The sequence below is a fragment of the Coenobita brevimanus genome, chromosome 42 (genome assembly GCF_032717465.1).
Source record: "Coenobita brevimanus isolate Jiangsu-jjx chromosome 42, ASM3271746v2, whole genome shotgun sequence".
NCBI lineage: Eukaryota > Metazoa > Arthropoda > Malacostraca > Decapoda > Coenobitidae > Coenobita > Coenobita brevimanus.
Genome location: NC_136995.1, coordinates 4,549,599 through 4,571,913, shown reverse-complemented (window position 1 = coordinate 4,571,913; position 22,315 = coordinate 4,549,599).

Sequence of the window (22,315 nt, the reverse complement as noted above, 5' to 3'; positions counted from 1 at the left end):
GATAAACAGGACTGAGCCACTACTCTAGCTCCCAGGAAAGTTCACTTCTTCAGCTTGCAGTCCAGTTAACACATAAAGGAACCATTTTGAATCTTGGATAGGTCAGAAATTTTTACTAGAAGAATTTTGTACCAATAATCCTCTGCACAGTTAATAGAAATGACATATGAAGTGGAAGTTATGAAAACATATCCTATGTAATTAAATGAGATGATTAAAGAAAAGGCAATCACTCTCGGTAGTGACTAGAATCCTACTATTCACACATCAGATATCAATGAAGCATGGGAAAAAAAATCCTGAACATTCCCAACAAAGGTGATCCTTTGATCTTTTCTCTCCCCTGGGCTCCTCCAATCACAACTTTAACACCTTAACCCGCCCAATCGGTGGACCTCTACTCGGGAGCTGCCGAATGGGAGACCCTCAGGCAATATTTCTTTGATTTTCCCTGGAATAATCATACCTCCATGGTGGAGAACCGTCTGAGTGAGCCTCGCGCATTACAGAGGTTATTGTCTCGGGCAAGAAAGCATATAGTCCTTTCTCTTAACCTCTAATAAAAAAATAATAATAACAATGTAATCACGCTTACTCCTTATGGTGTCCACAACGGGGGACTTTCAGGTGTCGTCTGCTACCTAGCTGGTGAGCCAAAACTCGGTCCTATATCTGAAAAAGTAACATAACTATTGTGACTACTCTCTATGTCTTGATAAACTTACAAGAGTTAGCAACACTACAGACCACTAAAGTCACTAAAATACTCGATAAAAATGTCACACCCATGAATGAATATTTCTGACTGGATATTTTGCATATGCGTACATTGGGCTTCCATCTGGCAATCCCTTACACACAGTCATTTTATTGTGTTACTGATTAGTTCAGTGCTGTAGTGCAATTGGCTTTCATATCTACATTCGTATCGTCTTCATGAGTAAGAATAGTGCTTTCTTGAAGCTTGTCATAGCCCTGGTTTTCTGAAATTTATTATTTGCCAAATACCACCACTTGACATCTGTTTCCGTAAGTCATAGGCGACCATCCCCATGCTGTGATCATAAAACATAGTTCACTTTTCGCTAGCTGTCGGAGAAAGTGGATGTGCATACGGTTCATTTATGACACTATTGTGGCGGTTAATCAAGGTTTTTAAGTCCAATATTTGCATAATTCGTATGATGTACCTTGATTTATACAACGAGGAAAAAAAGAAGACAATTACAAGTTAGCCTAGAGCGTGTGCTGCTACATGAGGGTGATTAAACTACTTCCTTCACTCTGACGACGTAGATCATTTTATTCTTGATTCCGACGATTTTGTTCATCTCAGGGGAGACTGAACTGGATGATGATACAGCTTCATTAGCCTCCTTCAGTATGAGTATTCTAAATGGTAAAATCGTTCGGCAGCAAGAATAAAACTATGTACCATCGGACTGAAAAAGTTAGGTTTCAGCATCACCTTTTCGTTCAGAGACTCAGAGGCTTACCTGCTTATTTGGTACATGTTTTATGATTTATTTTACCAACCCTTCCGAATATTGAAGGAATAAAAATGATTCTAAATGGCACTGGAGACTTTGTACAAATTTATCTATATTACACATATATTCTTGTACGTTAAATGTTCAGACTGGCGATATCAAAATATACATAGGCTACATTTTGTTTCTTCAGTTTTCATATTATAAACATTAAGGCGGTAACTCTTTGCTGAGATGTCTATTAAATGCAAGGTATTATACAATTAAAACCCGGCCATGTAACGTAATTTCGTCATAAATACAAATCAAAGGGTGGCCTAGCGGCAAAGCAATAACACGAGTAATGAAACTAGGCATTTTTTTTTCCCCCCCTTCTGGTGCATCAGTGCAAGCCATTAATTCCCTCTGTACATCAACTGATAGAAAATGGATAATCTCTCTCTCTCTCTCTCTCTCTCTCTCTCTCTCTCCAATGAGCTAGTTTTTAATCTTGGTATTACTATAGGATTGGATACTGATAATAATGAAGGCTGATAAGTAGTCTCTGATTTGATTCGGCAGCCTCTGAATCTGAGCCATCGCACTTATTCCCTTTAATTCAGTATAGTTCATTCTCAAACAATGCTGAACGGACGAAACGAGCGCTGGTCTTTGGTAAACGTTGAGCATGGGCTGTTCGCGCATGCGCGTCTCGTGGCGATGTTAAATGTTTAAATTTACAAAATATTAAATCTGATAATACAAAGACTGTCAGTACGAAAGTTGATGTTAATAATGTATAATAAGCAGGCCTTAATATATATGAGAGACCGGCTACAATGTCCTGCAAATCAAATATAATTTATGCAAGGTGTTGTTGTGACAGCCTGACATTCCGGTGTCGAGTCTATGATCATAGCTTATAATTTTGAAAATAAAGGAGACCATTCTTATTGGTTATGATTTTTCTGAGTAATATGTTAGTAATTTCAATGGCATATGCCATTGCTATATCTCACAGTTAAACACTGGAGTACAAATAATCCACGGCTATTACAAGCATGGCAACCACCAAAAACACTAGTGTAGGACCGAGTTTATAATGACTCAGCACTCTGAAAGTTCCCCACTAGGAGAGGATCCACAAATGGTACCGGCACCATCCCACTCCTGAATCTAATCTCTTTATATGTTTTTGCCTGGAATCATGCTAAGTTTGTTCTTTGCTAAGTAAATATAAATGTCATTCGTACTCAATGCCCTGCACTCTGACTTGAACTCTTCCTGCTCCTTCTGGCACCTTTCTAACAATTTTACATCACCTTCTTTCTCTTCTGTTCTCCATTCCGATGGTTCTGTAGCTGCTGTTTCTCCTGAAAAGGCATAACTTCACCCAGATTATCTCCTCCAGTTCCACCTCGGACGATTCCAGTCGTGTTCCTCCATGTCTTCCCCTCTTCTGACTTTCTCATGACTGACATTAAAATTTCTTCAACTGATGAACTTTCTGTCCGCAACTAACTCATTACAAACAAGGCATATGGGCCTGATGAGGTCCCTCCTATTATTCTCAAGAACTGTACTTCTCTGCTTACACCCTGCCTAGTTAAACTCTGCCTTTGTCTTTCGATGTCTATTTCATTCTTGCTGGAAGTTTCTTCTCATTCAGCCCGTCCTGAAGATGGGACAGGCTCAGTTGCTTTATATCCGCTATTTCTACACTTTTTAAATCTATTCTGTAAAAAAAAAAAAAAAAATCATTCCTATCATAACCTTTTTTCTGATCGTCAGTATGGCTTCCGCCTGAGACACTCGCAATCCTCAGACCCCTCTTTCAAAATCCTAGTCATCCTCCTTTCAGGACTCTGTGAAAGCTTTGCCACTGCACTTGACATCTCAAAGGCTTTCGACCCAGTCCGGGATACATTTTTTTATTTCCGAACTCTTCTACTAAGGTTTCTACTCTTCTGTGTACCCTTCATCTATATCTTCCTTTCTGGTCATTTTAGAGGTGCTGTTGTAGACGGCCACCGCTCTTCTCCTACAGCTATCAATTTTGGTATTCCTCTGGGTTCTTTCCTACCACTCTCTTCCCTATTTTTATAAATGACCTATGCCGTACATCTAACCCTATGCACTCACACTGATGACTCCACCTTTCACCATTCCATCCACTTCTCAAAGTACCCATCGTACCAGCTATTTCAACAAACACGAGATGAGGATGACACACCTAATTTCTGACTCCCCTCATAACTCTGACAGGGGTTAATTTTTTTTTTTTTTTTTATGCTTCAAACTCTCAGTTCCTAAATCTTTCAACCCATCAAACTCTTCAGCAATATCCAACTCAGTCCTGCATCGTCTCTTAACATTCTTGGGGTTTCATTCTCTCTGGATTTGTTATGCAAAGTTCATACTGCCAATCTTGCAACATCTGCTTCCAAGAGATTATGTGTACTAAGCAAACTCCATGCCTTCTTTACCCACGAACAGTTGTTGGCTTTATACAGGGCTTTCATTTGCCCCTGTATGAAGTACAACTCCCATGTACGGAGGGGCTCCTCATGTCAGGACTCCATATTATAATAATACAACTCATAGACAGATAGACAGATAGAAGCACCAAGCCAGGGTGTGAGATAGGAAGTGTGTCAGCGAGAATCAACCAAAAGGAAGCGAGCTTGCAACTCTTAAGTGAAGGAATGCTAGAAGTGCACCGGAAGCAGACATACACACAGACATACAGAGTTCTAGAAGCTTCCACGACAGTATAGCCCACGTGACACGACCCCTGCTAAACGAAAATGTAGGAACCAGAGATCAGAAAGTGGCCAGCCATGGAACCGACAGGTAGTGGAGAGAGGAAATAAGAAGAGGGGTCCGACGACACTTAGTAAATTAACGTCCCTGTGTACTACATACTCTGATCAATTTAGACTTTCTTTGGATAAATCTAGATCCACTCCCTGTATTCATCTTTAACTCCTCCTGCTCTTCAATTCGCACAATAACTTTACCCAAACTCAAGATTTACATATTGCATGACCAGTCACACTCACACGCTCTTCTCAACAGGGTGGTGTCAAAAGGCTTTCATCTGATTAACTCTCCTTACTGACTCTTTTCAACTCCTCTCTCTTCGTTGCTCAGTTTCATTTCTTTTCTACTGCTATTTCGCTGGTCACTGTTCTTCTGAACTGTCAGCTTGCATTTCTCCTTCCTTATGGCGGGTGCTCTTGCATCCGTTTGGCAGCAAACTCTCACCCTTTTTATATCCAACTCTCTCATGCAAGAGTTAGCCGATATTCCCAGTCCTTCACGTATGCCATAGGTCAACTCTTGAACCGTCTTCTCTGTCTGCTTCCTTCCGCCTATGACCTCTACTCTTTTTTAGTATGATACTCAGACATCTCGGAATTAACGAATCATATATATATATATATATATATATATATATATATATATATATATATATATATATATATATATATATATTGCTCGGAGGGAACAATTCTGCGGGTTTCTAGCCTTTGGTTCCCTCTTTCTTGAGAGAGAGAGAGAGAGAGAGAGAGAGAGAGAGAGAGAGAGAGAGAGAACAAGTGAGAAACGGCAGAAGTGTGTGTGTGTGTGTAAGAGAGAGAGAGACAGACAGACAGACAGACAGATGGTTATGCTAATATTTTGGACTGCCTTTTCTTTCTCGTCTTTAATTTCCGGGTTGGGATGAGGTCAGGTCAGGATTACATTGGAGAGAGAGAGAGAGAGAGAGAGAGAGAGAGAGAGAGAGAGAGAGAGAGAGAGTTAGCCCTTTCACTGCGAGGTGTCTGCCATAAACTGAACAAAAGATGGAACACTAAAACACTCGTGCCCACTGACTATACTCTTTTTACTCTAACTTGGCCTAAAGTTGCCGTATTTCCATCTTCAATGCTGAATTGCAACATGGATTAACACTAAAATGGAATGCCAGTCACAAAGAAGTGTTATAGGAAGGATGCAGAGCTGCAGTGCTGTCTTTTTCTGCCTCTATGCCATATGAAATAAGCTGCAAAGGGACGAAAATCTGGGCCAAGTTAAGCTAAGAAGAGTATAAACTCAGGGACGAATATTTTCCTTTGCCCTCTGACTCTTACCTCTGACAGGTTACTCTCAAAATCATACCATTTCTTGCCTAACTTCTGACCCTGAGGATTATCTGGTTGCTCTCAAAATGGAATATCTTTATCCTCTACTTAATCTGACCACTTCGGCAAAGTTTAGTGTACATCGACTAAAAACTTACGATAACCATGATATGTTGCCTTGGCCTCTGATCTATTTTTTTAAAAACCAATAGGTCAACCCCTTGAATGATCCTCAACCAGTCCTCCAAGTCTGCTCCACACAAAATAAAAATTGCTTTAGTTATTTTGTTCACACTCTGACAGTCGATCGAACCTTGAGCCTGCCTCGTTACCTTGACCATTGACTGATGGGTCTCAAAATCTAATCTTTTTATTCTTACCTGATCATCAAGCTTTCCACAGACTTTGGTCTACATCTGATGCAGTGTTAAGCTGACGCTGTTCTAAAAAGCAATAGGTTGACTTGACTGAACCTCAACGTTTGACTTATTCCTGTGGCCTTGACTTTTAAACTATCGTTTTAAACGACAGGTTTCCAAATGGGTTGTCCTTCCAATAGTCTAACTTCGGTTAAAAAGCAGTAAAAAGTGCTAAAATTACTGTATCATGTTTAAACGACGCGCGCGCGCACACACACACACACACACACACACACACACACACACACACACACTAAAAACATATCACCCACTCTCGTTCCGCGAGCGTGGGTGTAAAAATCGTCCCCCGTTAGCAAAAATAAAAAATGCAAGGGCCTGACATCGTGCTGACGAGTGGTAACGTCTGCAACCTCTTCATTACAAACGGTCTGCAAGCTCAAGAATATCGTCTGGCGGGAAAAAAAAAAAAAAAAAAAAGTTACACTTCACCCAGAGGAAATGTTTTACTAGTGTTCTCTTGCTTCCTTCACACGAGTTCCCGCAGCTTTTGGGAGACATTTTGTAGTGTAGCTGTAAATGAAGGCTATATCTTACCTCCTTAGTTTGAAAAGCCTCTCCACTGTTGGAAAACCTGGAGCAGCAAGAATAAACTAAAAAGGGCGTCATGGTATTGAAGTAACTGAGAGCAAGCCCCAGTTACCGTCTGTCATTCATGGCATACCCGCAGATGCTTCAAATACTCAGCCAGCATCCCATTACCTGTATTAAGCAAGAATACAGAAAGGCCACATATGTTTGACCTCATCACATGCTTTAAAAACTGGTCTACAAACTGATCGCTCTCAGTTTTAATATCTGCAGTACCATGGCGTGTTTTGTATGCTCTTCTTGGGCACGCATTTTCCTCGGTTAAAGAAGTTCCCTAGCAACTCTTCCTTAGCGGTATATTCTTGGATAAGACTAGTTAATATTCTTTTGCACGTTATCTATGCATAGTGTGTCGACAGCAGAATGACATGTGTAACACGGGGAAGAGCAGTAAGGTGAAGTAAGTCAATTATGAAAAGGTGTTAGGAAGCTTCCTTAGCCGACAAGAATGAGGGCCCAAGTCTTCAAACGATTTTTTTCACCTGACTAGAGACTTTTCAAACTAGACAGGTTAGATAATCCTTCATCGACACTTTGACACCAATGAAACTCCCCTACACTGAAGGAAAAGAATAAAAGATACGTCAACGGACTGGAATAATTAATAATATGAACCAAAAGTCCCTATCTTACGTCAATTTACTTTTTCTTTTACTCAGGCTCCCGTGACTCGCCCTCGTCAACAAAATCGTTTGGCTGTACCTGTAAAAATATGCTAGACGCTTTACAGCCACGAGAGGGTTAGAGAAAATTTTATTAACATTCTCAGATTCCTGTGACTCCCTCTCAGTTGAATTAAATCTATCAATCTATCTACAGCCAGACGCCATAATCCCGTAAGGCGTGGCCGTTTGTTTTACGGGAAGGGGCACTAACCCTCAGCCAACCCACTTGTTGACACATAGGGATCACTTGTGGGTTAGTTATATGGTTACCACCAAGCGTTGTAAATGGTTTCCTGGGTTACAGGAAACCAATAGGCTTGTCATTCAATGTAAAGCCACATGAAAAGGAAAGAAGAGTAATAAAATGCGACTGGAAAGATGGGAGATATAAGAAGAGAGGAGGGCAGACACAGAAGAAAAGCAGTGATAAAGGTGAAGGAAGAAGTAGGTAGCACTGCATCAAGTGAGTGGATGATGGTCGCCACCACCTACCACAATGAATCATCAGGGGTCAGCTGGAATAACTAGTAAATACATAATCATAAATGGTTAACAATCCACAGTATATTACAGGAAAAATCCACAGCACCTATTTATCTGTCTATAACCGAACATCTTAATCTTGGAAGGAGTGGCCACAAACGAACCGCTTGTGTCATCCTGTAGTCCACCATCGGGCTGTCCGGTCTCTAACTCACCTCCTTGACTAGTATAATATTATCCTTCCATGTCTTAACTCACACCACCAAACTGTTGTATCTTTCCACCTCACTGTCCACCTCATCCTCGGCCTCCTCTTCCCACTCTCCCCCTCCAGCTCACTCATAAGCACTCTCCTAGTTAATCTCTCGTTCTCCATTCTCTCCACATAGCCAAACCACACTAATACTAAACATGAATAAATAAATAATTAAATAAATAAAGGTTCAAAGCAGATTTCCCAGTTTTCTCCAATATACAGTACTACATCATTAAAGGTCCAGGCGCCTGAATGGCTAGTGGTCAGAACACACCAGTCGGAGGGATGGCCTTGTAAAACTCCCATCGCCAAGACGCAGCTACAGATATTTCGATAAGGCGATGCTAATATGAGAAAAGGGTTGATTTTTGACCCTATTATGTACCAGACTACGGTGACCTAGCCTCGGGACCCTACACCTCACAAAGGGTAATATGGGAATGGATCGAACTATTCATTTTTACTGTATAAGAGAGAGAGAGAGAGAGAGAGAGAGAGAGAGAGAGAGAGAGAGAGAGAGAAACACATCCCTGGCTAAAGGGGTCGTATTCTGGGTGGCTAGGGAGATTTCTTAACACCTCTTCCTCAGCGATTTATGCTGCACATCACACCTCAGTATCCTCTTGTCCTTTTTTGAAGCAAACTAGGTCGATATTTAAATGACATAACACACAGCAGAATGCTAAGGCGTAATATGCAACAATAAATCGCTAAGGAAGAAGTGTTACGAGTCTCCTTTGTCTGTTACAATTACGAAGACTGTGTGTACCTTTCCGACCTTATCCTTTCCAAGTCCTCTCTACCATTCTGTCTCTCTCTCCCCCTCCTCTCTCTCTCTCTCTCTCTCTCTCCTACAATACTCCTCTTCCTCTTCTACCCCTCCCTTCCCCATTCATCAGTGTTTCCTTCTCTTCCTCTTTCCCTTTCCCTCCACGCCCTTCTCCACTTTCTTTCCCTCCATTCCCCCTACCCCTCCCTCTCTCCTTCACTTCCCCCCTCCCTCTTTCTTTCCTTCCCTCCTTCAGTCTTTTCCTTCCCTTCCTCCTGCTCTGTTCTCTTCTCTCGCATTCCCCTTCTCACTTATCTCTTTTCCTCTCGTCTTCATTATCTCATCCCTCTCCCTCCTTCAGTATTTTCTTCTTTCTCTCCTTCGTCCACTCACTCCTTCACTATCTCCTTTCCTCCCTCCTTCAGTATTTCTTTCCCTCTGCATTTACCTCATTTAGTAATTACTGCTGCCACTCCCTCTATCCTTCCTTTCCTCCCTGCCTCCCTCCCTCTTTCCTTGCCTCTCTCTCTCCCTCCCTTTTTCCTTGCCTCTCTCACTCCCTCTTTTCCTTGCCTCTCTCCCTCCCTCTTTCCATACCCTCCTCCCCCCTTTCGTTGCCTCCTTACCTCCCTATATCTCGCTCTCTCTCGTTCCCCCCTGCCTCCCTTCCTCCCTCTTCCCTTGCCTCTCTCTCCCTCCCTCTTTCCTTACTCTCCTCTCTCTTTTCGTTGCATTCTTTCCTCCCTAACTCTCTCTCTCTCTCTCTCGTTTCCTCCCCTCCTCCCTCCTTAACTATTTTCCTCCCTTCCTCCCAGCTTCCTTCTCCACACTAGCCTCTCAAGCCTTAATACACGGCTAATTAAATCAGGGATACTTAGAGTAGGGGGGAGAGAGAGAGAGAGAGAGAATGTGTGTGTGTGTGTGTGTGTGTGTGTGTGTGTATGTGAGAGAGAGAGAGAGAGAGAGAGAGAGAGCTACAGGGACCACACACTCCTGTCCTTTGTAGATGGCCCAGCATTGTAGTAAACACTACTCACCCTTGACAGAAAATTCAGAACAAAAATGAAAAGTCCTCTGCCACTCCGGAAAATAGGCAGGAACATCATCTTGGAGGTAAACGTTTTAAGGAAATTTCACAGGAACGGTAGAAAACAGCAATAAGAGTTAGATAATAATAATAAGAGCACTACAACTATAAAAAAATAAAAATTACTCCGATTACCTATTTTGCATTCTTTCATTGCCATCGCCAGACGTGTTTATTCAGCTTTGGAGAGATTTTTCAGAATTAAAGATTTATATATAGCCTTCATTAGTTCCTCATTAGCCTTCATTAGTTCCTTCATTAGCCTTCATTAGTTCCTTCATTAGCCTTCATTAGTTCCATCACTAGCCTTCATTAGCTCCTTCATTAGTTCCTTCATTAGCCCCTTCATTAGTTCCTTTATTAGCTCCTTCATTAGCCTTCATTAACCCTTTCACTTCTGTCCTAAGGTAAATAAAAAATGCCTGGGGGAAAGACTCAATCGCTGGACTGAAGGGGTTAAGTAGAGGTTGGGTAATGCCTTCCTTGCCTCCTCCACTACGGTAGGTCTCAAGCTGAAGATAATCGCTCGCTGGTGTGTGTGTGTGTGTGTGTGTGTGTGTGTGTGTGTGTGTGTGTGTGTGTGTGTGTGTGTGTGTGTGTGTGTGTGTGTGTGTGTGTGTGTGTGTGTGTGTGTGTGTGTGTGTGTGTGTGTGTGTGTGTGTGTGTGTGTGTGTGTGTGTGTGTGTGTGTGTGTCCTATCCCTCTCCTAACCGTGACACAGGACGCTTGCTTAGTTGCATCTCTTCCTTAGCGATTTATTCTGCACATCACACCTCAATACCCTTCGGAGCGGTATTTCATGTGATCTGTGTCGATATTTAAGCCATATAAACAGCATTTAAAAGAATGTTCTGGTGTACTTCGCAGAATAAATCGATTAAGAAAAGGTGCTACAATGCCTCCACTTGGAATACATAGCTGAAGATGGTGTAGCAGTATGTCCTTCCATCTGTTGTCATATATTCCCACCCTGCTGAGGATTCCCTTAGTGACACAGGTATACAGACTTTGGCCCATCATAACCTAAGCCTCTGGAGGTTTCGTAACATCTCATTGTTACTGATTTATTCAGCACATTACACCTCAGTATCTTCCTTATAAACTGATGTAAACTAAGTTGACATTAATATGCAAAATAAATCGCTATGACTGTGGTGCTACGAAGCCTCCTAGACCACCTACAATAGGGTCTTTTCTCACAACACGGCCAGGCCAACACAGCATTTCCACCTACAGTGTCTCACCCCGCACTGCCACAGCACCGCACACTTGTATCCCCGTGTGAAGCACTGAGTGGCGGTGGGTCACTGCACCGGCCCTAGGGATTAACCCTTCACGACCCAGAAAACACGGCTTGAACGTGTCTAGTACTGCTGCGTGCAAGATGGCACCTTACAAGACATACAAACATATACACATGCGTACATCATAATACACATACACATGCGTACATCATAATACATACACATACATCATACACATTCATACATACGTAAGAAAATATCAAAGTAACTGTTGTTGTTGCTTGACCCCAGTTTGTCTGGTCATGCAGACCAGTTGACCACATGTAAGCAATTTCTTCTGTGGGACCATTCTACAGGTACAATACAATATATATATTGTGCACGGATCCGGAGCCCCCCTTTGTCGCAAACAACGCCTTGCCAGGGTCAAATCAGGTCAAATCAGAGTCCTTCCTACGGCGACGTGCAGGGAAACATGGTTTGGTTCCCGGGTGGACACCGCAGCTGCTTCACCCACGGTACACAGCGCCACCACGTGTTGGCTCCTTGTCAATGTGATCATGGTAGTGGATGGGTTAATACGCTGCTTTAACTCCCGTAATAATGAGTCAATTTAAGAGTCCCACTGGAGCACTCCTGTGACGACGACGACGATGGTGGTGGTGGTGGTGGTGGTAAAATAATGAGGATAATGACAGCCATGCTAGTGACAGCCATCAGGTCATACTGTCATCAACTTAGGCTACTCCTCCCCGACCATACTTAACAGGCATTCGTAGATAAAAATTGTACGTTTTAACTCCAACGGTGCGATGATTTCTTTGTATTTTCCTCACGCTTTGGCCAGACGAGTGGTTCGTTCAGGACAGCCCCTTGGTAATAAGTAGGTTCAGGTGTTGTGGTAGTGAAGAGGTTAGCCCCTTCAATCTGACGACGCTTTCTATAGTTAATTCTTTCTTCCTACAAACGTTTTGTCCACGTTTGGAAAGGCCTCCCGTGTCTCACGGGATCAATGAAAGCTACATTTAACTCTTGCAGCTCAAAAAGTACCTCCTAACTTGAATTAAGCATCTAAAAGTATCAAGAATAAAGTACATCATAGAAGACTGTGGTAGGTGGTGGCGACCATCACCCATTCACTTGATGTAGTGTTGTCTACTTCTTCCTCAGGCCACTCTACACTGAGTAACACGCCGAACTGTTTCCAGCAACCCAGGAAACCATTTACAACTTTGGATGGTATCATGCAGTCAAATACGGAGTGAAGTGGAGCTTATTATGATGCCTCTGTTAATAGGGTGATGAAGCAAATGCGGCGTTCACTCCACCCAGGAACCAAACCTTCATACTCTTCCCCACGCCTTGTTTTGCCGAGGCGCTGTCCACCGCAAGGGAGCATCGATTCACTGCACATGACCCTGGCGACTGCTTGCCTGTGGGTGATGGATATGCTTGGCCAGACAGACCGGTGTTGCTCTACCACGGGGCATTTATAAAGCCTTAATTATGATGACTCATTATATTTTATTACTGCTACTTCAACGATCTCATACAGTTTGGAAGCGCGCCCCCTGAGATAATGAAAGCTTTAGAAAAGTCCCTCCGAAGCCGACTGCAATCGTCAGAGCATCAAGGGAAAACATATGTAACGCCACGCTGTGACAACCGTCCATCGGACCAAGCACATTCCCCACACCTCCCTGCCCACCTAACCATGCGCATGACGGTTCGAACCCTCCCTCTCTCTGTATAACACTGAGACAATAAAATGTAAAAATTTTAGTAATTTATCTATGGTAATAAACAGCCATTTTTTATTATTACATAAAAGGTGCAGTCGAGCCCTTAAGATTCCTTGCGCAGGTCGCAATGAAATTTGAGATTTTTTTACTTTTCATAAGAAAAAAAAAAACTACCTAAGACACAGCATTCTACGTATCAAAAGGCACCAGTTCTCCATAAGACACATAACAATGTGAAATTTCATGATTCTACAGTGAAAACCGGTACTTGCTTAGTTCTTGCCCGGAAACCAAAATCTCTACGCCACCTCCTGCTGTTCATTCCAGTGATAACAATATCCTTCTCTGACTGCGTTAGGTGGAGGGTAAAAAATGTGGGAGTGAAGTGGTTGACCCAAAAGAATACAACCAGAGTCTGGTGCCTAGACATTGTGTCCTGAATTGCTTGGCCAGGTGGGCAGGATGGAAAATGAGAAACTGACAAGAAGAGTGTATAAGTGAGATGGTGGGCGGAAGGGGAGAGGGGGACCGAGGTTGTGATGGAGGTATGGGATGGAGAGGGGGCGTAAGATGGAGCGAGGGCAGCCTGTTGGCGAAGGATAGGGTGACAGGAGGTAATTCGTTTATGGCCACCCCTTACATGATTAAGGAGTCTGGCGATAGACAGATGGACAGTAAGTTACTTAAATGGAAGAACTAGACACAGACATAAAGAAACCGTGAATACTGAGATGATATAACAGTATCGACCTGACATGAACCCGCTGTAGGTATAAACAGAGACGGAACATATGCTTCTATATGCAGTGAGAGAGGGTGAGTGAGTGAGAGGTGGTGGGGAGGGAGAACGGAAGGGATGAGAGAGGGAGAACGGAAGGGATGAGAGAGAGAGAGAGAGAGAGAGAGAGAGAGAGAGAGAGAGAGAGAAATTACAATGAGGAGAAAACAACCCTAAGCTTCCCACGCCATCCAGTCCCCCAACTCCTCCCATTCCAACCCATCCTAATCCACCTCAACCCTTCCCTCCATCACATCCTCCTCCCACCCCTTCCCCTCCACCCACACCACCTCCCCCCCGTGCTGCAGCAGCCAACACACATCGCGCACACAACATAAACATCCTTAAGTTAAACATAGATGGCACAAACACCAAAAAACAAGAACACACAATTCATCAAACAACAGAAAACATACACACTGCCATCTTACAAGAAACAAAACTACACCGAGCACAGAAAACACAGACATTTCATAACTTCACCATCAATCGACAAGACCGGGCCGACGGCGGTGGCGGTGGACTCATCACCCTGGTACACAAATCCATCAACTTTGCACATACCAGTGCACACACAAAGTCACTTCTCCCCCCACATGACACCACAACAGAAATACAATCAATTAAAATACGCACTGGTATCAAATCACACATAACAATCGCTGACACATACATTCCCCCCCCAGTCGTCCCCCACAGTACCACACAATTTCTCTCCACAGATACACCACATCAATAACATACCCAACATCATCCTGGGTGGCCAAGTCGTCGGCCTGGCATGTCAACAACCCTGACACAGACAGAGGGCTGGTACTACAATCCCAGACAGATCATCTCTTCATACTAAACAGTCTAGACCAACATACCCATATCTCACACCAAGCCCTCTTCCTCCCATCATCTCCAGACATCACCTTCTGCTCCCCAAAACTCGTCCCCACTACATCATGGAGAGTGGTCAAAACCCTAGGTTCTGATCACCTCCCAATCATCATCACAACCAAAACCAGAATCATCCTAGCTGGCCACAAACACACATACACTACTAATTATAAGACAGCCAATTGGGAGGCCTTTGTAACTGAAACAGAACAACATTTCGAAACATTAAACAGTACACCCATCACAAACATCAACACCGCTGTGCACACTTTCAATACATTTATACAAAATGCAGACAGAAGACATCCCTAGAGGCAACAGAAAGAGACACAACCCCAACTTCACACCAGAAATTCAAGGCCTCATCAGACAACGGGACACACTGCGACACTCCTCAACACACTGCGACACTCCTCAACACCCCATACACAAGACACCGTATTACAAATGCAAGAACTCAACACTCAAATAAACAATAAAATATCATAACAGCAAACACTAAACTGGAAAAATTACCTCCAAACACTTGACCACAAAACAAACATCAGCAAACTCAACCAAACACTAAACAGCATCATACTTTCCAACAGCAACACCACACAATCACACGTTGCCATCACAACAACAGACACCATACCCTCAAACAACAAGCAAATACTCTCATCAATCACTTTTCACAAGTCAGCCATCTAAACCCCCATCCCGAAGACCGACGTATCATCCGACGTAAGAGACCGTTCCCCACAAACCCAGACTACGCACCTTTCACTTACAACCAGACGAAGCACATCATTAACAACCTTAAGCACTCATCTGCCTGTGGACCAGACAACATAAGCAACATTCACCTTAAACACCTTGGACCACAAGGCATACAAGCACTCACCAACATATTAAACAACAGCTACTCACACAACATAATACCCAACATCTGGAAGCAGGGCATGATCATCACTATCCCTAAATCCAACAAAGACCCCACGATACCCTCCTCACACCGCCCAATCACACTCCTCTGCACCCCCTCTAAAGTCATTGAACGACTGGTACTACAACTAGTCACACCTTACATTCCCCTAACCCAATCACAACATGGCTTTAGGCCACTACACTCCACAAACACCCTTCTTACAGACCTTACACAGAGAGTTTTCGATGGCATGAATTCAGCTAGGCCACCACACAGAACACTCCTAACTACACTAGACATCAGCAAAACTTCTGATGCCATCCCCCGCCACAACCTCACAAACAAAATACTCAACACAAAAATGCACAATAACACAAAATTATGGCTGGCAAACTACTTTGCAGGCAGATGTGCGCTCGTAACATTTGCCGGTCAGTCTTCTAACACCAGAAACTTCACAAACGGTGTCCCCCAAGGATCTGTTTTGTCCCCTACACTCTTTAACCTATACATGCACGACATACCCACACCCCACAGATACACATAGCTTCCTATGCAGACGATATAACACTTACAAGTACGCACCAAAACGCAAACACAGCTGCACACATCATCCAACCTTATCTCAACACACTACACGAATGGTTCACCACAAACAGGCTCAAAATAGTGTCAGCCAAATCTTCAGTGACCCTTCTCACAATCTGGACAGCAGAACACAGTCACATCCCACACCTCACCATAAACAACACTTCCCTTCCACACGCACGCACGCACACACACACACACACACACACACACACACACACACACACACACACACACACACACACACACACACACACACAATCCTTGGTGTAACATACATCAATGTCACTTAAACAACACATCACAAACATTAAAAATAAAATAACACCAAGACTCAATGCCTTGAGGTCACTTGCCCATACAACATTCGAACACAACAAAGAAACCACCACCACAGTAGACAAACAATACATACGTTCAGTGATGAAGTATGCAAGCCCTGCCTGGGCTCCTAACCTCACCAAAACACATTACAACACTCTACAGACCATACAGAACAAGGCCCTGAAAATAATCATAGGCTGCACAGCTACTACACCCACAGACCACCTACATCAAGAAACCAAAGTCCTCAAAGTCAAGGATCACCTAGACATGAGAGGCACCCAGTTTCTTGCTGCAGCCTCCATAAACCCACAACATCCACTATATTACATGGCAGCACAACCACCCACACCAAGGAACATCAAAACAACACCCAGCACACGATACCATACACAAATACTGTCATCTCTCTCCCCTCGCCTCCACACTCAGATCACTTGCCGCTCCATTCAATCACTTAAAGACAGCATACAGCTGCATGCGCGGCCTCCTGACATCCACCCTTCTGAATCCTATCTCCCTCGTGAGGACAGAGTCCACCTGGCCTGGCTGAGATGTCGGCACCATCCAGCCCTCTTAAGCTACCAGAAGAGGCTGGAAGACTCCGTCGCTGATGCCTGTCCAGGATGCAACACAGCACCCCATACTATTAAGCATATTATGGAAGACTGCATTACACACAATCACCTACGCCAAAAACACAACATACACTCTTTGAGAGCTCTGTGGGAAAGCCCGGTCTCGGCCATGGTCTTCCTAAGGGACTCGGGGCTGTTCGGCCAGACTGCCTAGGGAACAACTACTACTACTAATACTACTACAAAAGTAGTAATAATAGCTGTCGCCCCAGGTTCAACTGATACGTGAACCCAGAGGACTGCAGGATGGGGCTGTCCTCCACCGGCGGTCCGCATTCCTCGTTTCGGGGGATAGGGAGGGAAGTGAGGGACATCTGTATAACCGAGTAGTGTATCTAGTCAAATCGGTGCCACCACGTGAAGGTGTCCCTCTTCAGCAGCACCAAGGAGTAAAAAAGGGCAGTTATGCGACCTTCTGAGCATAGCAATCCCTTTTTGAACAATACCTTCACAGTGGCTTGACTAAAAATTTGACAGGTCTATGAATGAGGGAGGTGTGAGCTTGGGGGAGGGCAGCGTGTGGTGGTGGGTAGGCTGACATGGAAGCTATTCGTCATGGCCACCCCCTACGGGATTAAGGTTTCTGGCTGTAGACTGAGAAATGGATAGAAAGATACACAGATAGATTTTCTGACTGATTGCCTGTTAGATAAAGAAAGGAAAATAGATACATAAAGAAAAAGTCAGACGGATATTCAAATAGACTAGAAGATAGATATGGATAAGACTGACAGATAATCCTGCCAACGATAGTAGTAAATTGCACTGCGATCTTTTAAACTTTTTCTCACCAGTTTCTGAAACCGATATGTTGTGGGAAGAGAGAGGGTGGGGGAGAGTTTTCGATGCCGTCCTTCATGTATTATTCTTCCTACACGCGATGACTTTAAGGTCAGGAGGGGTTTTTCGTCCTAAGGGATTAATGAAAGCTATCTCTAACCCCTCCAGCTCTAAACGTCTGTCCTAAGCTGAATAAAAGCGTCTAAAGGAAGGAAGAATGTAATAGGAAACACATAATGGGAAACAGGGCGTTTAATATAGTGCATTTCTGACCCATTCATTCCATGAGGTTTATTTATGCTGCTTAATGTCGACCGAGGCTAATCAAAATTAAATACCCAAATTGTGTCCTGGTAGTGAAGCAGTTGCAGTGAGAGGGTGACTAACAAACAGCCAATAAAAACCAATGTTGTTTGCTTTACTGCGCACTCTTCTGTAATAAGGGTTGGGAACACACATTCTCTCTCTCTCTCTCTCTCTCTCTCTCTCTCTCTCTCTTACAGTGAATTTGTGCATCCAGTGATTTCATGAAATTCCTAGTCAATTCGTGATGAGTGTGAACTGGGATGGATTAATTTAGGCCAGGTCAATTTAGGCTGCGGTTAGGTTAGACTAGGATAATCTAGGTTACGCTTGGATTGGGTTATCCTAGGTTAGTTAGGTTAGGTTCTTAATATGAACGCTACGTAATGTTAAGCGTCCATCTAAATTAAATTAACCTAACCTAACCTCACTAACCTAGCTTAACCTAACTTAAACTTGACCTACATTATTCCAGCCTGACCTTGAGCAGCCTAAATTAATCCATGCCAATTCACACTCATTTCACGAATTGATTAAGAATTTCATGAAATTACTGGTTACACAACTTCACTGAAACACACACACACACACACACACACACACACACACACACACACACACACATATATATATATATATATATATATATATATATATATATATATATATATATATATATATATATATATATTTTATGCGAGGAAGAAGGACCCCAAAGGCCACGAGCCCGCAATTATTGTTCCGTCCAAGAGAGAAAAAAAAAAATACAAACGACAGCCAAATTCAAGATCCGTTCATTTCGAGATGCCAGGACACACTGCGTTTTAAAGAACGGAAATCATAGGGAGTAAGAAATACAGACAGAGGGAGACAGTTCCAGAGTTCACCTGTTGCATAAATGAAGGACTGGGAGTAACGGTTAACTCTTGCATTAGAAAGTTGGACAGAAAAGGGATGAGAGTTTATTGCTAGACGGGTGCTACGCATCCGTCGTACAGGTGGAGGGATGCAAGCAGACAGCTCAGAGAAGCAATGACCATGGAAGCAGCGATAGAAAAGAGACAAAGAGGCAACAATGCGGTGAAGAGACAGAGGTTGAAAGAAGCCAGTAAGAGGAGCAGAGTTAATGAGACGAAAAGGCTTTGACTCCACCCTATAAAGAAGAGCTGAATGTGGGGAGCCTCCCCACACACGAGAGTTGTACTCCAGACAAGGGCGAATAAATCCCGTGTATAAAGTCAACAATTGTGCAAAGGATAAAGAAGGTACGAAGTCGGCTTAGCACACGTAATCTCTTGGAAGCAGATTTTACAAGAGATGTAATACGATCCTTCCAAGATAAATCCCGAGTGAATGAAACCCCAAGCATGTTCAAGGATGATGCTGGATTGAGCTGGATATTATTAAACATTAGTGGGTACTCCTGTGGAAGATTTTGTCGGGTTGATAGGTGTAAAAACTGAGTCTTTGACGCATTAAAAACAACAAGATTATATGTCCCCCTTTCAGAGATACGAGCCAAGTCAGACATTCGGTGTGCCATAGCCTCATCCCTTGTTTGTTGAAGCAACTGCTGGAATGGACGTTGAGGGAACCAAACGGAAAGGTGAAGGGTGGAATCATCAGCGTACGAGTGGATAGGGTTAGATGTACAGCTTACATCATTAATGAATAAAAGGAAGAGAGCTTGTGATAGGACAGAGCCCTGAGGAACATCACTGTTTATAGATCTAGTAGAAGAACGATGGTCGTCTACAACAGCGGCTATAGAACGACCAGAAAGGAAGCTGTAGATGAAAGCACAGATGGAAGGGTAGAAACCGTAAGAGGGCAGTTTGGATATTAAAGATTTATGCCAGACTCGATCGAAGGCCTTTGAGATGTCAAGTGCAATGGCAAAGCTTTCGCCAAAGTCCCGAAAGGAGGATAACCAGGAGTCTGAAAGGTAGGTGAGAAGATCGCCAGTGGAGCGTCCCTGACGCAACCCGTACTGACGATCAGAAAGAAGGTTGTGATAGGAAAGATGCTTTAAAATTTTTCTGTTAAGAATGGACTCAGAAAATTTTAAGACACAGGATGTTAAGGCAATTGGACGGTAGTTAGAGGGTTGGGAATGGTCATCCTTCTTTGGGACTAGCTGAATGAGAGGAAACTTCCAGCAAGAAGGAAAGGTACAAGTCGACAGACAAAAGTGAAAGAGTTTACTTAGGCAGGGTGTAAGCACAGAAGCACAGTTCTTAAGGACAACAGGAGGGACTCTATCAGGCCCATATGCTTTGTTAGTATTGAGGCCAGTGATGGCAGTATATACTGTACAAGAGCTGAAGAAATTTTAATGTCAGCCATGAGGAAGTCAGAGGCGGGAAGTGATGGAGGAACAGCACCGGAATCGTCTAAGGTGGAATTGGAGAAGAAAGTCTGAACGAAGAGATCTGCTTTATCAGTAGAAGAAATAGTTACAGAGCCATCAGCGTAGAAAAGGGGATGGATGGATGACGAGGTGAAGTTGTTAGAAAGGTTTTTGGCAAGGCGCCAGAAGGAGCGGGAAGAATTCGAGTTGGAGAGTTGAGAGCATTATATTCCAGTAATGATGAAATTATTTTTAGTAGAGCGAAGAACAGACTTAGCAAGATTCCGGGCAGAAACATAAAAAAGATGTGATTCAGGGGTGGGTTGGTTCCGGTACCTTTTACAGGCCCTCTCCTTGTTGCGAACAGCATTAGAAAAAGCGCGATTAAACCAAGGCTTTTTTGCATCAGTCAATGGATATGGGAAAGGAATGTATGCTTCCATGCCCGAGAGAATAACCTCCGTAATGCGCAAGGCACACTCAGATGTCTCTCGGCCATGGAAGCAATAATAATTCCAGGGAAAATCAAAGAAGTACTGCCTGAGGGCCTCCCAGTCTGCAGCTCCAAAGTGCCATATTTTATATATATATATATATATAAATCGTCACAATTCATACCTGGAGAGATCCAAGCCGGATCAAAACAGCTGCATCTTCACAATACACACGCAATAAGAAGAGTATGATTTCTCTACCAGTTCTGTGTCAGGAAGAAAGGTGTCGTCGGCATCGATCTGAATCTCCAAAGAGGCGTGTGTGAATATCAGTCATGTTATGCCTTCTTCCCTAACAGCTTCAGTCTGTTAACATGTTTTGGACTGTTCATGCTACTCTGAGACGATTTTATTCAGCTTAGGAGAGACTTTTCGAACTGGGGTTGGAGGGGTTAGATAGGGTTTTCACTGATCCTTCATTACTGTACTCTTTTTACTCTAACCTGACCTACATTTGCCATTTTTTCATCTTCAAAGATAACCTGTAATTATGTTACTACCAAAACATGATGGTAATCACGAAGAGCTATGAATGTAGAGCCATAGCATTATCTTCTTGTCACTGAGCAACGCGAAAAAAAAAAAAAACTTCCCCAAGTTAAGATAAATGGACTACAGAGATGTCCCGTAAGATTAATCAAATCGTCTGTTGGCAGCAAGCATAAATCAGAAGAATACATCACTGGATTATGGGGCTTAACATTTCAGGAAAATGAAGTTCTTTTTCACAGCGGACGATTTACGGTACCGGTACTTAAGGGGATCTTCACACACACACACACACACACACACATATATATATATATATATATATATATATATATATATATATATATATATATATATTTATATTAATCAATCAATCAATCAATCATTTCCTGTGGCACCCTCGGGGATGCATAGGGCCTCGATGAACTCACACCACCACATCCTATCTTGTGCTAACTCCTCAAGATCTCCCCAACACTCATCTCCAGCTTCCCGTCTCATTGTCCTCACCCTCGTCTCTTTTGACCTTCCTCTACCTCTCCTACCAAGTGCCACCCACCCTGGTGTACCTTGTACTATTCCCTGTCTCCTATACACATGTCCTAGCCACTTCCATCGTGAGAATCTAACATATTCATCGATCGGCTGCACTCCCGTTATTTCTCTAATTCTACTATTTGGTATCCTTTCCCACCACTTAACTCCTAATATTCTTCTAAGTGCTTTTTTTTCAAACACCAAGAATTTATTTTCCATAGTCACTGTGCTGTACCAAGACTCGTGTCCATAAATTAAGATACTCTTAACCATTACCTTATAAAGTTTGATTTTTGTATGCACAGAAAAATTGTTATTATTCCAAATATTTTTAAGCATTCCCATTGCCTGATTAGCCTTCTTTAACCT